This window comes from Gobio gobio (assembly GCF_949357685.1).
Source record: "Gobio gobio genome assembly, chromosome: 4".
Classification (NCBI taxonomy): Eukaryota; Metazoa; Chordata; class Actinopteri; order Cypriniformes; family Gobionidae; genus Gobio; species Gobio gobio.
This window is the reverse complement of record NC_137100.1, coordinates 31,665,073-31,681,381: the sequence shown is the minus strand read 5'-3', so window position 1 is coordinate 31,681,381 and position 16,309 is coordinate 31,665,073. Positions and strand designations below refer to the sequence as shown.

Here is a 16,309-nt window from a genome sequence, read left to right as displayed (position 1 = left end):
TTAATCCGTCTTCACCTGGTGGGTTTTTGTGAGAGAGAGATTTATTGATAGTAGTAATTTTGTGATAGCCGTGATTTCCCCTCATTTGTATGTACTTGCTAAAAAATATTTGTGCATGCCAGCAACAACTGTCCCTTGTGAGAGGATTTGTTCAAAGGCTGAAGAAATGATATGTAAAAAAAGAAGTTGGCTAAGTCCTTCAACAGCAGAGCAAATCATATTTTTGATTAAAAATGTGACATAACACATGTGACACATTGTGGCTATATTTATTTTATTAATTTTCCTTTTTCATGACAAAAAAAACCCTTTAGTTATTCACAATGAGGAGGCTACAGGTTACAAAACCAAGATCATGTAGTTGTCAGACCAAAATGTTAAAAACTTTTTTTTTTTTTACATGGATCGTTGTCAAGGTTATTTCAGATCAACACATGCAAGTGACTACTAGGTGTCGCCGTAGAGACGGGTGTCGGATTAATTCGAATCTTCGAAACAATATGGCACATTTGCTTCAACTGTTTCAGTGGCTGCGTCCGACAACCTAGGCAGCTGACTCGCTGCCTCATCAGACGATGGCTTGTAAGGCAGCGTTTAAGCATGAAGGCACCTCACAAAACTAATTTCAAACAGCTTAATGATCTACAGCAAAATAGAGAGAGCTTTAGTGAGAACTAAACACATATTTAATTACTGCATTAGTAATTTCTCGCTAGAAATGACATCAGAAGTGGAAAATGTTGGTAAAAAAAAAACGTACATTTACACACAAACTGACCAGCAAACGCAACTTTCGGATGCCATCTTTTTTCCAGCTCAACTGTTCCAGAATGGAAAGCACAGGATTGTGGGATAGCAAAGGCAGCGAAGGATACAAATATGCTGCCTTCAAAAATCGATCAGATGAAGGTATCATGAGCCAGAACGGCGGCTCTACCGTGGTGCTTTGGGAGTTCACATCAGAGGCCCAGGCGGAAGACAAGAACTTGTAGAAATAAAAGTCGTTATTTTAATTTTTTTGCGCACAAAAACTAAATTCTCAACGAAATTACTGTAGAACCACTGTAATGAGATGGACTTTGTAACGACGTCTTTAGTACCTTTTATGGGTCTTGTGAGTGCAAATTACATTGCTGCCAATGGAGGCCTTTCTGAGCCATCGGATTTCAACTAAAATATCTTCATTTGTGTCTGAAGATGAACGGAGGTCTTACGGGTGTCGAACGACATGAGGTTAAGTAATTAATGACAGAATTTTCATTTTTGGGTGAACTAACCCTTTAAGTTCTAATAGCACACTTTTTTTAAATGATTATTTTCCTGTCATTTTCATTTTTTAAATATTTAAATGATGGAAAAATAGACATATTTATGTATAAAAGATTTGAAGTTGAATTTTCCACAAAGGTAACTATATATACAGACTCTTGTGCCGCTGCACAATTACTTTTTTAAAGGATATCCAGGTCAATACTCTTGGCTTTTACATTCACCTTTTAATGTGAAATAAACACAGTAACACAAGCCATATATATACAGGTAACTAATATATATATATATATATATATATATATATATATATATATATATATATATATATATATATATATATATATATATATATATATATATATATATATATATATATATATATATATATATATATATATATATATATATACTGTCGTTACTGTGATATATAAATAGCCTGTTGTTACTTTTGTTACACATTATTAGGTCACAGTATTAGGTGTGATATAAAACACCTACCATATCAGGATATTTTTCTAATAACACCCACATTAGCCGCATACAAAAAGTGAAAATCACTTGATAAACAGTCCATATGGATTTAATTTAAAATAAAAATTTGCTGAAAGTATTAATAAACATATTAGTGAATCTCACATAGCAAGCAACAAATTAACTTTTTTTTATGTTTTACGTCACAATACTTGAACTTATGAACTGCACAGCACATTGCCATATAGGTCAGGTACCGGAATTTGCAAACCATTTTACCATACAACCCTAGAGGTCAACAAGAAAACTAAGGCAAATGAGTCTACGTTTTCCTCTCTTATCAAGGATAAAGAAATGGAAGACAAAAGATCCAAAAAAATAAAAACACAGGCATCCAAAGTAAACCCATAGTTTTCAGCTCTCAATCTTCTGAAATAATTTCTGCGGAAAGAAGTTGGCTTGACTGGTGTGACAGCCCTGATAATGACCTAAGGGGGCTGTAGATCTTTAACAGCCAATGGGGCTGGTCTCTGATAAAGAGCAACCAATGGCAGTAAGTGCTCGCCTGTGGCAAAGAACATTCATCAAAGAGCTTTTATGAGAAGCAGAACAGTGGCTGGCATGATAAAATTTAACAGACATGCCAAATATCTACAACACACCCCCTCCCCGCCTCTGTATCTCTCTGATTGTCAGCTGACTCAACCTGCACCATGTAACCTGACATTAACCTTTTGATGTTTCGCCATATTGTTTTTCTGATCCAGAAGGGATCAACTATCACATCCTCCTGTCATCTCGATGTCGCTTTATTTATTATTCCTGTCTCAATATAACACATACAAAAAATCATAGAACACAGATGAAACACACACACATACACAACAAACACAAAAGTCCATGTAGCATCTGTAAACAGCTTTAGAAATTAAAATAGAAAACTGACATTGAAAAAAATACATAAATTATAGCTCCTGTCCAAAACATCAGCAAAAATATGCCAGATTTGTGTCAATCTGTCTGTCTCTCAAGGAGTGCGGCTATCTGCGTGCATGCAAATCGGCATGATTGGCAAAGGAGGAATGATGAGAAAGCATGTCAAAACGACTGTCAACAAAACATTCAAATGTCTCAAATTTATGAAAACCCATAGGACTAGAAAAATGTGTCATTCAACATATTTCGATAAAAGATCGCTAATCTGTCTCTTTATGAGACAATGCAAGCAAGAGTAAGTGTTTTTTAATTAAGTACAACCAAATGACTATTTAGATTAGGGCTGGGTTAAAAATATTGATTTCTTGATTTTTATCGATTCTCATTTTAATGAACTGATATCGATTCTTAAATCCAAGAATCAATCTTTTAGTCTATACTGTTTTCAATTGATAAATGAACAGAACATTGTAGCGCGCCTCCTATCAAATAAATCACAATGCTTTGTTGCTTTTGATTCAATACAAAGTCTCGGCTTTAAAATTCTGTCAATATTATTCTGAACAAACAACAAATACAGTTTTGGCACTCTTTAATGTGCATGGCGTGACAGATCGCTGTAGAGCCTCAGTTCAAACAAAGTGATCATCTCTTCCGCTTTACTACCTAGTTACAGAATGAAATAAACATGAATGAACATCAGAAGGTATGTTAAACGATACAGTACAACTTACAAAATGTCTCATGTAAATCATTCAATGATGCTTCACACGGCACTTAAAGGGATAGTTCACCCAAAATTTCAAATTCTGACAATTACCCAACCTCAAGTTGTTCCAAAGAAATGTATACAGGTTTGTTCTGCTGAACACAAAAGGAATATTTTGAAGAACATGGGTAACCAAACAGTTCATGGACCCCATTGACTTCCGGAAAAAACATACTACCGTATGCAAGTGCAAGACAATGGTGCCCCACAAGCCACAACTGTTTGATTTCAAACATTCTTCAAAATATCTTCTTTTGTGTTGAGCAGAACAAAGAAATGTATACAGGTTTGGAATAACTTGAGTGTGAGTAAATGATGTCAGAATTGAACATTTTGGGTGAGAGTAAATTATGACAGAATTTTCATTTTTGGGTGAACTATCCCTTTAACTCCAGGTTATCGTCGTTCTAAACACACAAGTGTTTTTTTGCTAGTTTCAGCTCGATGCAGTTATCATTTTCATGTCCAGCGCCACATTGTTTAAATAGCAAATGCACTCACGGCCATCTGTTCTGCTGGTCTGAAAACAAGGTGTGTTCAGGCGCATTGTTGGCCTGTGCAGGCTTTTAAAGGGAATGGAAGATGAGACTCTGATTGGTTTATTGCAAAACACACTGATGACTCATTAAGAGAAGAGGAACAACCCTTTTAGACCATGCGCCTGGAGCTTTGACTGTCGTTAAACTAGCAAAAGTGGATTCGGACACGCCCTAAATGCACCTGTGCCATGCGGTTCAGACCATGCGCTCAGATTGTTAAAATAGGGCCCTTAGTGACTGAAAACGTAACAATTTGAGTAAAGAAGAGACAGTTTCATAACTTTAGTCCAAATAGTCTATTCAGGAAAAAACTTTAAAGGATGCACAATACTAGACCCTTTATGTAAACATCATGTGCAGCGTTCGTCCAATCAATGACACTGACACTACAATATGCAAATAAGGACGTTAACCCAGGAATGTTAGGAATGTACAGTGTGAAACGTCAGCGTATGAATATTCAGGATTGATTGTTAACCATGGGTAAATAATAAGCAATGTGAAACGTTTAAATAACAAAGCTTAACAGGTGTCAAAATTACCAATAATAATAATAGTAATAATGATGATGATGGATGAATATACTGTGTAAGTATCAACATCTGTAATCATTTTGTGTAAGGTAACAACTGTTGTTCAGTATAATAACCAACCACAGGGACACCATTTAGCTGAGGTGAAAGATAAAAGACAAACACCAGCACTTTTTGAGGCACTTATGAGTTCAAAATTGACTTCTCATCACATGATTCTGTCCTATGGCTCTTCCAGTTGGAGGCAAATCACACTTCCTTCTCTTCACAACTACAGCTCAGTGTTGCATGACCTCAGAGGTGCCAACACGCAGCAGGCCGCCCTGGCACCCGAGCAAGAGATGAGAGTGCTGCTGCCATGCTAATGGCATCTTTTCAGATTACACTGGACAGATATGCAATTTGCCAAGCAAACCCTCATTATGCAGCAGGGCAGAGACAGAAGGGAGGTTCAGATATCCCGTTCCAGAGGTCTTATCTAGAGCCGTAAACAGATAAGAGCAGATGACTGCTGCCCTACTGCTCAACTTACAGACAGATGCACAGACAGAGGGGATAAACACGTTCCTCTTCTAAAGCATGAGACACACACACACCCTCCTAAAATACAGATCTAATCCCTGCTGTAGAATAGGTGTCATTATACTGCTGGCCATATCACTCAGGCACATGCACGCACACACTTCCTTTTACAGGTATCACACTAACTCTGCTTCCACACTAAAAGGGGGGCAGGGTGTTTTTGTTTGTTGTGTCTCAATATGACAGGTGTGAATAAATCATTGGTTGACATTTAAGAATTTCCTATTTTATTCTAGAGAACAAAAAAAAGACAAAAGTTTTCAAACTAAAATTTCTTCTCAATTATACCGGTCATATAGAGATTGTCATAGTGTGACATTATATATTCTATAAAAATGTACAAAGCAAAAGGCAAATATCACATACTCATATTGATTTACTTGCTCTAATGAAGCTTTTGATTATAAATGAATTATTTAGGTTTTTAGTTGTTTATTTGATATGACACAGAATACAACACCACTGAAAATCTTTAAACATCAGACTATTCAAACAAAAAAAAATAAAAAAAATAAACGTATTATCATTCAAATGAGAGATTTCACTGAATGAGCTATATTGTTACAATACAAAAACTCTTATAAAACATACTAAATCCGGGATTTTTGTGAAAATACAGTGTTGAAAACTGAATAAGAAATTAATCGTAATGTAGTTATTAGTATTATTGGTTATTCATCTAAATTGTTTTCTAGATATATATGGAAGAATTTATCATGCAGCGTGGCATCAAATACTCCTTACACTTAAGTATATGCCATTGGCCCAGTTTCACAGACAGGGCTTAGATTAAACCAGGATTAGGGCTTAGTTAAATTAGTTACACATAAATACTGTTCGGTTTCTCGAAGAAACCGATCGCTTCGTGTCTTAAGACATCAATGTGTCGCCACGAGCCGCATAGTTTAATTAGGATTCGTATGTCTATGTGTTTTTACTCTCATTGCTCTCATACTCTAAAATATCCCCATTGACATGCATTATACGACTATCACACTGCAACGGTTGGAGTTAAAAATCTTAATTTGTGTTCTACTGAAGAAACAAAGACCCCTACATCTTGGATGCCCTGGGGGTAAGCAGATAAACATAAAAGTTTCGTTTTTGGGTGAACTATCCCTTTAAACCTTGTCTGTGAAACTGAGTAATTCTGGCCACATCCACACGAAGCCAGAGCTTTCCCTATCTGATAATTTTTTTCCCTCGTCTAAAGAAATATCTGCGTACACACGCAACCACTGAAACCGACTCAAAGCGATGTAGGATACATGCCAGGCCAGTATGTGGCGCTGTAATTCTGACACAGAAACACAGTAAAAATGGAGAAGAAGAGTTGTGGCTAGAAGGCAATGGCAGGAAGAGAGGCAAAATCTCACGATGAATTAACAATAAATAAATTTGCTACTTACCAGATTGTGTTTTATTAACGCCTACACCTACCCCAACCCTAAACCTACCCTTACAATAATGAAAATACAGTAGTTAAATGATGCAATATTGATGTGCGCATGCCCAGTGCCCGTAGCCGTATCCCTTCTAGTCTTTACCGTGCGGGACGTGGTGTGATGACATCACCGTTTTACAAAATATATAGATTGGCCGTACACGAAAACGCAAGGGTGTCGTTTTCAGATTTATCCAGACCCGGTTTCAAAAAATACCGGTTTCATGCTCCCAAAACACCGGATCCGTCTGGACGAAACGCTGATCCGATAAAATATTTGTACCTATACAGCTAAGCGCGTCTCCGTGTAGACGGGGCTCAGTTTCATTAGACAATTAGTTAGCAGTTATGCAGCAGTTATAGGTTTCATTGCCTAAAATCAGCAATCATGCCTGCAGCATACCTACTACCACATGACAAATCTAACAATGACAAAAAATGCAGGGTTGTAATGTCTTGTTTGAGTAGTGTCACACCTCATGACTTTCTCATGCCCTTAACAGTTAACAGATGTTATCTGATCTTCCTGGTAGAACGAGTACTGCTTCAAAAGGTGCCCAAATAATTGGTCATAAAAAACCTCTCTGACAAAATGTGTTCATGTACAGGAAATCTCTGAATTTATAATAATTCACATATTTGTTTGAACAATTTTTTTTTTAAAAATCGAGAAAAGAACCATGTTAAACACAAATAAGCTGTCTGATTAGCAAGGCAAACATGGTTTACAACTTCTTAAAGTCATCATGAAATCAGATGATGTGTTTTTCTCTGCGAGGACAGGATAACCTGTCACTCACATGAGATCACAGCAATAGCAAACTACAACAATACAATGATTCAATCAATTCCCTATGGACAAACTCTTTTTTATTGCTCAAGAAGCCGTTTCACCTGTATATATATAATAAATATATTATACATTATATATATGTGTGTGTACACACACACACACACACACACACACACACACACACACACACACACACACACACACACACACACACACACACACACACACACACACACACACACACACACACACACACACACACACACACATCACAACAGGAAAGACAAGACTAATTGCAACTTCCTATTCATTTCTTTAAATACATGACACCACAACCATATAAAAATGTCATGCGATTTGTAAATGGATGTTTCCCGGCTATCAGTTCCAGCATGGGTAAAACTTCATTAGTCATTGCATTTCCTACAAATCTGACTTGCCTGCAGAAATTTTAGTGCTGAACTGAGGGTCATGCCATTTTTCCATATCGATTCATCTTTTAGAAAGTAGACAATTAGCAATTTTCTACTTTATTCATAAAATTGTTTCTAATTTAAACTTATATTACAGCTATCTTGCCATGATACAGCACACACCATTAACAGCTACATAAACCCCTGTACAAATCTCTTTCACATTCCCATTCTTGATCTACCTGCAACTAACATAGTTCAACCATAAACAACAACAACAACAAAAATCACTGTGGCCCTGTTAAGACCACCCAGACCTGCCCAGTAAAAGCACACGGCCCAATTGGCCTCAATGACATCAGGCTCCTCACTTTCATCTAACAGGCTTATCAGTCTCTTTCTCAGCTGATCTCCTCAGAACTACAGTTAACCCTCATACAAAGGGATTTTATGAGTCAGGCCACAGCTACTTGCTTTAGGGTGCAGGAAAAGAGAGATCTGGTCTGTTTGAAGCGATATAAAGGGCAGGCATGGGAGAGAGACGGCAGAGAGGCTTTATGGCCCTAGTGTAACTAAAGATGTTGAGAACTGAAAAAGAGTGTGTGTGAGAGAGAGTGTGTGTGTGTGTGTGTGGCCTGGATTAACAGCTGGGTGTTTAACTCTCACTCTCAATAGGTGGGGAAAGAGATGAGAGACCTGCGTACATGCATTTTTCTCCAGCTGACGTGCAGTGGAAAACAGCTGTGCAAATGTGCATGTACACCACAAACACACGCAGACTGGATGTGCAAGCTTTGAGTGACAAGCTTTCTTCAAAGCCAAATAAAAGAAGTTATATAATGCAAACGGGCAGAGAAACATTAAGAACAAGCCTTGAGAGTCATATTTAATTTGTCTTTTAACTGGAAACAGTCATTTAGAAAGAAAAAAAAGGTTCACAAATTTAAATGACCAATAGGACGTTTGATAGACAAAAATATGATCAGATTAGTTCTGAGGAAACAGAAACTTGCTACAAGTTTGGAAATGTCCTGTAATAAGATGTGCATAATAATAGCACCAGGTCAATGTGTTAAAAAGAACTAACACAAATCACCACATTCAGGATGAGATGAACACACAGCCCATAAATTCTCATCTTCATCTTCTTCACAACACGCCACTTTGGTTCCTCTCCATCACTTACGCTTATTTGTCATCTGTTGACTCAGAAGCTGCTCATCCTTCAGCTGGGAAATCTGTCCACTTGGACCTCATTCAACTGATCTTCAAAGATCACAAGATTGTCTCTCTCTCTCTCTCTCTCTCTCTCTCTCTCTCTCTCTCTCTCAGCAATTGCCATCAGCATTTACAAGATGACACTGAGCCTCACAGGCAAAGGGCAAGAACCAACAGCCAGACTATGAACTCACATGACTGCAAATTGTTGGCACTTTCCCTCATGCGTACATTTTTTACATACAACTTGCGTACATCACAAAGTTATTTAATGAAACATATAATCAGTGATAATTACAAGGTCAAAACGTTCATTCCCTCTTCAGCTGTAGAAAACAAAATTGATGTCTCTTTCTGGAATGAGATCAATTTATGGTATTTCATAAAAAACAGGTTACCATGTCTAGCATTTCCTCTATAATGGCAAACATTTAAGAAAAACAAGCCTGCTTCCTCTCCATTTACCTCTTGGTTAGCACAGGCAGGTCAATTAAACATAAACCACTTAAAAGAGAAGAATGCCGCCATAAGCCCTCCATGCACACTCAAAGAGGAATGCGTTAATTATCAAATGCATTAGCAGGTTGCCATGAGTTGCAAAACTAAGCACCTGGAGATATTTTAACATCGTGACCACACTGTTATTCCATTAGCAGAGGTTACTTGCTACACAGTTGATACTGACATTGAAGCAATATCGCTTGAGCAAAAGTGTTGTTGTTATTATAAGCACGACTGTATTCACTGTGGAAAAGCAACTGCATTTCTCCCAGTTTACGGGAGCTTTTAAGTCATGAATACCAAGAATTGTGAATAACATGACACTACATAAAATCCAATGTTAGACCAACAGAATACCCCCGTTATCCCAGTCAAACACAGTTTGAACTATATTGCTGAAATTAAGGGGTTGTCAGTTCCCCGCATGCAAAAATGATGTGGTTGCTGTTATAGAATTATTGTTTTGCAGTTTGCCGACTTTTTCATGTGTTGTCGTTTTGTCATTATTATGTTAGAAGCACAGCTTTTTATTTTGTTTGTGGTTGATGATGGTGACACCATTGTTGAGGTTTGTCAAGTAGGTCTATGTTCTAAATATAGATCCCAGACATCTGCTTTGTAAGGTGAGGTGATTGCACCTTCAGAAAACAAGATAGCATAGTTCACATCACATATTAAGTGCACTAAACCACAAGTGTGATGTTGCTTCTATACATCAGCACAATAAACAACTAATTCATGTTTTGTAATTTGTTACCAACAAAAAAATGGCCAGTAACCGCATATATTGCAAATGAAAATATTCCCCCCAAACAATAATATGCATTCAGTTTAATTAATTTAAAAATGAACAGCCTACAAATGAAAGAAAAACCGTCACACAGCAAAAGGATACTAGTTGTGGATTGTGTGACTGCAGAAAGGACAAATGCACGAATGAAAATGTATTTATGTATGAGTAGGCATGCATATTTGAAAGCACTGCCCCCGTGATCCATTCAAAAAGCCAAATCACATAATGGCTCCTGATAGAAGAAGAGAAACGTTACACCCAGATGTCAAAATTATCCTTCACCAGGCTCGATAATTGTACTGAGAATAGGAGACCGCGTTTCTCTGGAAATATGAGTCTGAAATTTAATTATCCAGCCTTTGGAAAATGTAGGGCAGACAGAAGACAGCGCAATGATATAAAACTGCACTCAGTGGGTAACTAATGTCAAGCTCTGGGTTTAACTGAGTGAGCACAAGATACCGGAGCCGTAAATCAAATAAACACTCTCTAGCCTTAGGTAATTGCGCTTTTAAGAATGGTTAGAAAGACTCCAATGCACACAAAAAAGCACATTAACATACAAACCAACAGTACATGTGTCAGAATTAGATCAACCAGTGATGCTCTTCTTCACATGGCATTTATTTTTTAAAGCTAAACTTTTGCACACAATAATAATCTACTGAGCATGCAATGAATCATGTTGTTTTCCAGTTACACAGATGGGAAAAGCTCAGTGCTGCCAAGAGTCTGACTGCATTAAATCCTCTGATGAAAACACGCAACACGGTCGGAGATCACAACATATGCTTAAGAATAAAACAAGGCAACACATAAGCTTCAATCTTACCCCGGGATCCAGTTATTTACGGATGACATTCGACGAAATCATTTAGCACCAATCCACAAGAGCGAAATGCATGGTTAAAGATCCTCTGGACCGCGACAGAAAGTGGCCAATTCAACACGGGCAGCCGCGGAGACACCTACACCAGATTGGGCAGTAGCGTCTATCGCACTGGTTTCTCCGCCAACTAGCCCCGCCCCACTGTTTTACATCAACACGGAAACCCTCTTCCGATTGGCTCTCGCTTAGACTAGGACGCGTCTAGCAGCGCGTTCGACCAATCATTACATACAAGGGGCGGGACTTCGAGTTGGAAGTCATGCGGGCGGATGCGATGCATGACGTCAACCCTTTGTTACCTTGCCGACCCCTTTCATCTGAAACAGCACTTATCTACGAGCCTAAAACATAACGTATTAATTCATAAACATCTTGGTGCAGACTGTGCACTTTAACAAGCTTGTTGAAAGGGGTTTTAAATGACAGAAAGCTCTATTTAAGGCAAACACTATGAGTGTTATAATGAAGCAGGTGCATTCGGTAAAACACTTTGGATGTACGTTTTCATTTTAATAAAGCAACGACTATACACTTGCTGCATTGGTGGCCTGTGTTGATACATGAAACCATGTCATTCATGTGATTTCTTTACACTCAACATCTTCATAACGACTCCATCTGGCTAGACTACAGCTGAGATTTATAGCAGAGCAACTGTACATTGCTATCCAAATGGCCAAGCGTCGTTGGCCAAAAACCGTGCATGTATGTGGATCGCAGGCAATTCTCCACAAACCATAATAAACCCTCTAATGATATGCGACTTTATAACTTTCCACCCACCAGCCAATCTGCAGTCGGCTGTCAAAACCCCCAGCTTCAAATACCGCACTGCTTCTACTGGCTTCTCGGCGAAGAAATCCCCGGTGACATTTCGAGACAACGCCTTTGATATTCAGCAAAGGTCACGGCCATAAATTTATATATTTTTTCACCGAGAGGATTAAATGCGAAGTCTGCAGTCTGCCTTCTGCAGTCGGCCCTGTAACAACACCAAGTATCCATGCAGCCTATAGCCTACGCTTTAGAAATAGGCTGGGTATTTACTGAGAAAACAAAAACATTGCAAGAAATTTGTGGGGAAATACAACAAATCCCAGTTACAAGAACTGCAGCTAAATGTCCATTCATTCATGGGGACTATACAGTAGCTCCAAATTAACATTGAAATAAATGCATTGCTTGTGCTAGAACAACTCACTTAAGCGGGTTTTCGGTGTATTTAACCACTGTTTTTTAAGCACTGACGTCAATTTCGTGTTCTGGCCTAAATTCAGTATTAGCCATCTCTTCCACACTAAATGAAAGAGAGCTGACTCCTTTGTTGCTTCATAAGCTTGATGGAATAGATGGATAAGCAATCGTGCACAAAATCAATACAGTAGTATTATACAAAAGGTCTACTTACTCTCCGTGGATCATAGCATTATACATTGTTCAGAACATCGTATTGGATTAGCATTATTTGGATTCTGTGTTTTGATTTTTTTTTCCCTAGTGTTGCTGCTCTGCGTTGCCGAATCAGTGTTGCTGTCTGCGGCAGCAACTTCCGGCGCATGCGCTACAGCGCTCGCGTCACAGACAATGGCTGTGGTCCAAACATTTTCTTTATTTACATGTACAAAATTCAAAGTAGTTTAAAATAACACAAGGGCAAAACCAAATACATTCCAGCACAAATTTAAAAACTGAATTTACAAAATTTCTGCAGCCATTAGTATAAATATAGTGATTTATAGGAAGGCGTATAGGCTATATTTGTCTCTGCAATACACACATCTTCCCTAAATCGGATTATGACATGTATTCTAACTTCAGATCTGATTATTCGTGTAGCATCAAGAGCATTAATTACTTGCAAATTAATCACGAGATGTATAATGTCTGCCCCTTTTCTTCCCATTTCATGTTGCTGTGACTGAAAAGATTGATCATTCTCTGAGAGTTTAGTGCAACTTGGAGCATATAATTTTGTGAAATGATTCTCCTCTATTTTAATTAGCCCTACTCTATGAGACAGAAAAGTGACAAATAGTATTTTAGGAATTGTCTTATCTATGAAGTTATATAGCCTAATATTTAGCTCTATCCGAAATAATACCTTGAAAAACATAAGACAGTATTGTCTAAGGATGATTTCATTAACTAAAAGATCTCATCACTGATCTGTTAGGGAAGTTGATATTTCCTGGTAGAACAACCAAACACTCAGCTCTTGAAGCAAAAACGAAAACATTTCCTTAACAGTTTTTATTCTTGCATATTTTCACTTATTTAAGTTTAGGCTTAATACAATTGAAGCTATAACATTAAAATCTGCCCACTGCCAATTTGTTCCTACATATAAGAGAGAAAATACAGTCTGTCACAAATACAGACTGCATATTATTGTAAAACAATATGGGTTATAAAATAAATCGTGTCAGAAAAATTACAGCACACCCACCCACACACACAACTTTCTTAGCAACAATTGGAAGGCGTTTTGGTAAATGGGAGAGCTGCATTTACCCATTAAAAAAAATGATAAAGAAAGTAAAACAGAACAAACGCTCCGTAATACAAAATGATGCAGCCAGACATATAACGTTACCCGTCAGATTGGCTAAATGTTCACAAATTTAATTACGTAGCCTATTTAAAATAACATGATAACTAATTACAAAGCGTAGATACTAGACACTATAATGACATATGGTCATTCAACAAGTACATGTAAAAGTTTTTATTATTTTTTTATGAGGCATCCGCTATGAGTTTAACAGTTTTACCGGAAACCTCATCATATTTACCGGCCTCGATCACGATATTTCAATGATTTGGCAAAATACGTCGCGGATTCGAATGGAAACAAATCTGCTTTTTAAATGCTTGAACTTCCTATAGGTGAGAAAATAGCTGTGGGAAATAAATACACTTTGACATTATTTACTCAACACAACAATCGCGCTCCGTTCGCCATTTTGCCGGAAGCCGTCTTCTTCTTTTATTGATTTCTGCTGAAAACCTAAGCGGAGTGTGTATATCGTCACCTACCGGTCTATAATGCAATTTGAGTATAAACCATTGACTGGTATAAACACACAACTTAGGTTTAAAATGTCAAATCTGTGTTTTAAAACGAATGCCCAACGTTAGAGGACAAGAAAAAAAAAGTATTTTGGCAGACAAGCCTAAACCCGAAACGCAGCTAGCAACCTGATCCCCACTAATCTCTTTCCCCCGCCACATCTCCCCATAGCACATAGGGCATACATTCCTGACCTTACCCCTTTAAAATGCATTAAATTCCACTCTTTCATACTCTTTGTCACTTTCACACACCCCATGTGAAGAATTAGCCCTATGTCCCAGCACTACTAGCTAGGCTAATTCCAATAATGTTCTTATCATGGATGGATGGATGGATAGATCCATTCAGTATTTCCATTATGTTAATATCGCTAGAGAATACTGCAAAACGTTGAGATCTAGAGTGTGTGCATATCATGAATAGTTTGAACAGACTCTGGAGCTGCTTCCAAAACATGATGTCAGTGGATCTACTCAAAAGCATTGCAGCTATATTTATCATATTGATAATAGAAGGACAAAAATGTTCTGTATTCACCACTAACGATTGCCCTGTTACAGAAGATGGATGGCATTAGAGCCTCTGACTCCATCCCACACAAGCCCTGTCAAAATATTTCTCCCGTCATTTCTTTTCCTACATGCCCCCAATGCCTCTACACATCAAACTTTCTGCTTGCCGTATATTTTTGTACGTCCTATATGCTTTCAATTGTACTTGACATCCTCCATACACGCCGCACTATGGAAAGCAACTCAATTACAACAGTGGAGCCCATCAGTCACTTGACATTTATAATGCTCTCTCCCATCATATTTTTCACATTTCATTTTCCATCTGCACACTCCTGCTATCCTATATGCTGACACCTAAGACAGCTTAGTATCAGAGGAGTTCAATTCAGTAATTCCTTCCTTGAAGCTGAACAGACTCATTGCTTCTCACTTTACTTCTTATAAGGTTTCCACCAACGTCTTCAACTGTAATATTATTTCATGTCCAAAGTTTTTCTTAGGGATGAACGTGGGCAGCCAATAAAGACCATAGGCAGGCATTATGCTAATTTGTTACATTTTTAAGTAAGTTTGTAACAGGAAGGAACTGATTTTCCCTTCTTCCTTACTTTTTTGGTTCCACTTTAAAGTCAAACATTTTGAACACTTAGGCAGAACTGTGTGGTGATCAAGACTAATTATTTTCATTTTTGCCATTGAGAAATAAGAAAACACTGGTTTAGACTAGGCCATTCAGCATGCTCGGAAATCATATCAGGGTCACAAGGCTTTCTCAAAAGAAAAAGCCATTATGTGCACTGGAATAATGAAATAGAAGTCTTGAGCTTGAAGCTTTTAATGTGCGGTTTCAGACCCCCCACTGAAATTATTAAGATTATGATGGCTGATCCTAGACCAGTGCAAAAGTCATTTTGCACCCACAGAGCCTTAGGCAGCTGAGGGGAAGTGCTCAGCAGTGTGCTTCATCACACAATAATACAACGTTAATGACGCAGAATGGTGTCTTTCTTTGGCCCTGAAAGACGTCAAGGCAGGATGTTTAAGGAACGGTGGTCCTAATTATGCTTTTTACGCCCAACTCTGACGTGATTGACTGTTTCAAAGGAGATCCATTATTGATCCACTTCACAGACAAGTTGTATTGATTGCGAAATTCTGACAGAGTATGACTTTTCTCCGTCTTTCTCTATTCCCGCTCCAATCAGAGAGCGAACTCAGAATCAGGGCTGGAAAATATGACCTCTGGGTGCTTTTTAAAATGATCCTCCCGGAAGCATTTCGATGAGGATGTGACAGAGGATGCCCCAGCTGTGTGGCTTTGTGTGCTGTGCTGCAATCATGTGTAATGGCTGAGCAAGTTCACGCAGCATCTCTGCTTGAGTAGCAACTACCCAGCACGGCTCAGCCAGCTCCTGTCATACGCCTGTCGTATACTCAACATCTCCGAAGCTTTGTTTTTCCTCCTTGCCTGCAGAAAGGTCGCAGTGCTGTGCTGTAACTGCGGGACATATTTATCTTTGTGTGTGTGTGTGTGTGTATCTGTATCCACTGCGAAAGACAAGGAGAGA

The 16,309-nt window shown here is 38.1% G+C and overlaps 1 protein-coding gene across 2 annotated transcripts in view; it reads right to left on the bottom strand.

Annotated features, from left to right (window-relative positions):
- fam222ba (family with sequence similarity 222 member Ba) overlaps nt 1-12,711 on the bottom strand; it is a 65,843-nt gene extending 53,132 nt beyond the window's left edge. The window contains exon 1 of one of the 2 annotated variants that reach the window (XM_079814765.1): nt 12,562-12,711. The gene's annotated coding sequence lies outside the window, so the exon portion shown is untranslated. Of the gene's footprint in view, nt 1-11,096; nt 11,267-12,561 lie in introns of those variants that run through there. The other variant, XM_079814764.1, reaches the window with a different exon arrangement.
- Nucleotides 12,712-16,309: the final 3,598 nt, after the last annotated feature.